Here is a 5,638-nt window from a genome sequence, read left to right on the forward strand (position 1 = left end):
CGTATTTTCGAAGAGACAGAATCCACCTCCTGTCGACAACCACACCGACTAACAAGCAACAAACACAAGCGATTTTATTTATTTTGCCACGGGAGGGGGGGTACAACACTGCTGGGGTAGGGCCAAAACATGTACTACTCGACCAGTTACAACAACACAACCAAAGGGGGGTACAATTCTAAACTGTGGACCATGATGGCTTCCTTCCCTTGGGCAACTCTGGGCTAGGCATACTACTCTTGGGGCGAGTCTTCTCCCTGGACTGAGTGGTCTTCTAATGGAAGGAGAAGGGCCAGCACCTCATCCTTCAGAGTCCCGCCCGCTGGAGGGGTCTCGGGTACTTCTCCATCCGACACCTCGGAGTTCCTTTCCGAAGGCGGTGGTGCCGGGGTGGCATCTGGGCTCTTCCGCTTACTGGACCCTGGGGCAATGGGGATTCCTTCAAGGATCGGGGCCTCTTCGTCCTCGATGGCCACCATCCTCCTTCTGGCACGGATGGTGAGGTGGGCATCCTTCAGTTCCTTGGAGTGCCGATCCTCAGCTTCCTTGAGAGCCTCAACGGCAATGGCCTCGTTGCTTTGGGCGGCTGTGGCTCGGGCTTCGGCGGCGGCTAACTTCACCTGAAGCCTCCTCACCATAACCTCTGCGTCCTCGGCCCTACGAGTCTGCTGCTTCAACTTAGCAGCCTGCTCGTCGTATAGCTCGTCCAAGGTGAGAAGGTAGGCAGCCATGTGCAGCACGGTGGGGTCATCCTCGCGCTGTCCACGTCCTTCCAAGGTCCTTACCCGGGCCAGCCAAACTGGACGATTCTTTTTGACAGGCGGGTAGAACCTCATCGGAGTGTAGCCAATGTGCCTCTCATAGATCTGGCACAGGAAACGGAGGGCCTTCCGGGCTGCCACTTGATAAGTGTCCTTGTGCCGGAAACCGGTGGCAGTCACATTCCATGGCTGGATGTCGGGGTAGCGGCTGCTCCGCCCGATGTAGATAATCATCTCACACCGAGGGGTCCCGCGGTCGTCGTACTCTCTGCTGGTGTACTCCGGGAGCTCCTAAATCCCGAGGCGGTCCATGCAGGCGAACAGCAATCTGGGAAAACCAGGCTCCTCCAGGCAGTGGCTGTTGACCCATCCTTCCTCGGCCATCTGGAAAAGATCCGGGGCATAAATTAGTTTTGCAATAGAGCAGAGGTAGGCAGAGATTTTATAAACCTTTTATTTTGGTCAAAAGGGCTAATCTGGTCCTAAGGTCGCGTCCTACAGCCAACGACGGCTCTAATACCACCTGAAGCGTCCCCACATAAGTAGAGACTAAATGTGATACAAATATCAGTCCCAAGAGGCTAATAGCACATTTATTCGACAGATAATTCAGTTACCGTACAACTCCCGAGGGAGTGGGCGTGAAAGCCACACAGCGATAAGAAGTAAATAAACAACAGCGGCTAACCAAGCTACTGCCAAAAGGCAGCACTCGGGACTACACGGCAGCAGCAGCATCTTGGAAGGGCCAACACCACAGGCAGCATTGGGTGCGGACACAACCCCTACTCGAGGTCTTCGGCGATGAAGTCCGGGTCTTCCTCTGTAGCAACGAAGCAAGGGTGAGTACAAACGTACTCAACAAGTCCAACCCCATCCCCGGAGGGGGTACAAACAAGTATATGCACAGGGTATAACAAGGATAGACTAAGGTTCATTTGCAATAAAGCCAGATTTTTCACACATGCACGGGTTTGTTTTCAAACAAGTTTTTGGTAAAGCTTTCCTTTAGTAACCGAAATATTGACTGGGTTGATCCTACACAAAGGATCCAAATTTTATTGCTATCGGACTCCCCGTCCGTCATAGCTCACGGCACAACTGCCGGACACTTCCGAAAATCCAACACACACGCACGCACACACACATGTGACAATCCATGCCCGAATGCTAGTTATGTGACCAAGCCGTAATTCGTCCAATGCCGTGGACACGGCTACTCAGATAGGTTTTAACTCTGCAGAGGTTGTACACTTTTCCCACAAGTAGGGTACCGCAGCTCGATCACCTTAGTGTCGGTGCGGATCCTAACAAAGCCATTACCCACCTTAGCTAAGACTGGCTAGTCCTCACGGAAGCACCCAAGGGGTTCACGGCTCGTCCACGAGACCGTAACCGGGACCTAAGTCACCAAGACCTTACTCCTTTTCCATGGGCTCCCGTTGCTCACCAGCACCCCTGAGGACTAACAATTTCAGCTAGTGAGATTTATGCTAAGCCGTTGCCCATACAACGGTCGAGTGGTTACACGATGGTTGAATTAGGCAAGATGACACATCAACTCGGTCCTTAATCAAGACGAGATGGATATCTCCCAACTTTGCTCAACCACTGAGGTACGAGCACAACATTCTGGCATTTCACACAAGAAACGCCCATCCATCCTGTCTACACATTCCTTTCCTTTGAACCCGGAAAACCATTTTCCCAATTGAACACACACACACACATTTATTCTCCAAGTAAACCATTGTAATAATGATTGGAGTTGTGTAATAAATTCCTAAGCGTTCTAGTAGTGGTTATCATCTAAACAGAGCAAGTCATATTTAGAGATAAACATAGGACAACAAGGAACGTTCATAACAATCAAGGGGTGGCTATCCAACCATGTCTTGCAATAAAACAATATGCATTTTATAAAACAGGCCAATAGGTTGTGTTTGAAAAACTAGGTATTATGTATGCATCAAAGGGTGAGATTGGACTTGCCGTCTTCAAAGCCTTCCAGGAGCTCCGGCTCATGCTGCTGGTCCTCGGGCTCGGGCTCGCGGTCAAACTCCTCCTCGGGCAAACCGCGATCTACGGCACACACAAAAGGACACACAAATAAATAAAAGAAGGATCGGTTTTTAACCGGGAGCTCCGAACAGAAAACGTGAACGAAAAATAGGGAGAAAGATTATTTTTGGGAAATTTGGATATGGATCGGCGAAAGCATTCCAGAGGATGATGTGGTGGAATTTGGGATTAACTGGAGGGAGTTTGGCGCATGAAATGACGGGTTAAACATGATTTAGGGGCTTAAACGGAGGTTTAGGACTGATTTATAATAAACCAGGGACCTATTTGTAAATACTTTTGGAGGTGGAGGGGCTTATCTGCGAATAGGTTTATGAGAGTGGTGGAAGGACTTGTGTGTAATTTGGGAAAAAGTAGGGGTCAGATCTAAAATCCGGAGCACTCTCCTTTTGCTCTCCAGGAACTTGGAGAGGAGAGAGGGATGAGAGTTGACCGGCGGCGGCCGGCCGGCCGGGCTTCGCCGGCGGCGAGCCGAGGGTCGGGGGCGGCGGAGGGAGAGGAGGGGGCTCCGTTTTGCCCCTCAGTTTGGGGTGGAGGATGGAGAGGAGCGGCCGGTGGCGGTCGGGTGGCGGCGGCCTTCGGGCGGAGGGGAACGGCGGCGGCTTGCGGCGGCGGCGGCGGCTGGGAGTAGGGGCGCGGTGGGTGGTGGTGTTGGTGAGTGGGGAGAGGAGCTGGCGAGGGGTCCTTTTTATAGGCCGGTGAGGTGGTGCCGTTGGTAGGGGTCCGGGCGGCCGGCGGTGGCCGGCACGGCACCGGTGCCGTGGCGGGCGAGCGGGGGGTAGGGGCCGGCGGCCGGCGGTGTGGCGCGGGGCCGAGGCTGCCAGCGCGGGAGGGCGACGTGCGAGGGCTGGGGCGTCCGGTGCCGGAGTCGTGGCGCAGGCGGCAGGGAGCCGGGGCCGGGCCGGGCGCGCGGTCCGAGGGGCAGTGGCGTGGCCGGCACCGCGCTGAGCGGCAGGTCCCAGGCGCGCGGAGGGGCCGGGTCGGCCGCCGGTATGGCGCCAGGAAGGGGGGGCGCCGGAGTAATGGTGCTGGGGCCGGTGGTTCGGGCGCCAGGAAGAAGAAAGGAAGGAGAGAGAAGAAGGAAGGAGGAAGAAGAAAGAAGAAGGAGGAAGAAAGGAAGAAGGAAAAGAAAAAGAAAGGGGAGGGAAAAAGAGAAAGAAAAAGGGAGGGGGAACCGGCGGCGATTGCGGCACGCGGTCGGAGCACGCGCGGGCGTCTAGCGACGGCACGCGGCGGAAAGTACAGGCACGGATAAAAAGGTAGGGGTCGGCATGGGTGCCGGGACGGCGAAAATGCCGGGGAAATTCTCGATTTCCGGGAGCTCAGCGGTAAAAAGATTTTAAAGACGATTCTTTAACGGATGATTTTAGTTGGTGATTTCTGCGGATGTTACAGAAGAAGACCTGTGCAGTTTGACATTGGTGATCATGTGTATCTTCAAGTTTCCCCAACCAAAAGAGTACAACGGTTTGGAGTGAAAGGGAAATTGGCTCCCCGTTACATTGGCCCATATGAGATTGTGGAAAATTGTGGACCCGTTGCCTATCGGATCCAACTCCCAGAACAGCTCTCGGCCATACACGACGTTTTCCATGTGTCTCAACTGAAGAAATGTGTCCAGGTCCCAACTGAGATCTTAGAACAGGAGTAGCTTCAAATCGAGCCTGACCTAACCTATGCAAAGTACCCGGCCAAAGTCCTTGACCAGAAAGAGAGGCGCACCCGACGCCAAGTGGTCAAAATGTACAAAATCCTCTGGAGAAACCACACGGAGGATGAAGCAACGTGGGAAATAGAAGAGTACTTGAACAAGCACTTCCTAGGTTTTCTTTCCAGCCAAGGAGGTAAAAGCTACGCACCCCCACCGGTTACTTCTACAACCGAATCTCAGGACGAGATTCTTCTTAAGGGGGGTAGGCTGTAACGACCTCGGTTAAAATCCTTCGCGTTAATCTTAATCCGAGTCCGTGATCACCTGTCTCAGTTTACCAAGTCTAAGTGCTCAACCTCCAGCTCGGTCCCGACCCCCTGTGATCCGACCCCTCGCCGTGTTTCCCCCAGTTCCGACCCCGCCGACCCCCAACCCACTGTCGGATCTTTCTAAGTCATCCCACAACACCACCCTTCAATTTGAGCCGTGGACCACCAAGACTGACTGGTGGACCCACGAGATCTTTCTCCCAGATCTCCCGCGACAGGCGCACTCGAGTTGCATGCCCGCTTCAGAGTTCCCTAGCCACGTGGCTCAACTCCTCCGACGCCCGCCGCTTCGCCTCATCGCCGGCCACGACCGAATGGATTCTCACGCCCCCTTCCCCAATCGCAGCGGAAGCTCCTCTGCTACCCTTTCTGTAGCACCTCGCCGCCCACGCCCATCATCACATCGCCAGATCCCGACTGCAGAGCCCGATGCCACCCGTCTTTTCCATCACCTCTCCACAGTCACGCCGCCCCGGTCCTCGCTACGCGACGATCCCTCCTCCGCCAACCCAGACCGCGACAGCGACAGCTCCTTTTCCGCCTTGTCAGAAGCTCCGCCCCGACAATCTGTTGCTCCGTGCTCGCCCGCACGACCGCAGCTGCCCATCTTCTCACCTGTGCGCCCTTGTTTCTAGCACCGTTTCCCTGGTCACTTCCATCAGATCCACCACACGACGACGCCCACCTCCGCCAAATCTCAACCACCGGCAAACCCGCGCCTGCGCCGCCCTGTCATCGGTGCCCAATGACCGCCCGTGTCATCCCCGAAGTCCTGCTCCACCACCCTCGTCGCTCATCATCGCCCCGGCAGAGCA

The sequence above is a fragment of the Setaria italica genome, chromosome V (assembly GCF_000263155.2).
Source record: "Setaria italica strain Yugu1 chromosome V, Setaria_italica_v2.0, whole genome shotgun sequence".
NCBI lineage: Eukaryota > Viridiplantae > Streptophyta > Magnoliopsida > Poales > Poaceae > Setaria > Setaria italica.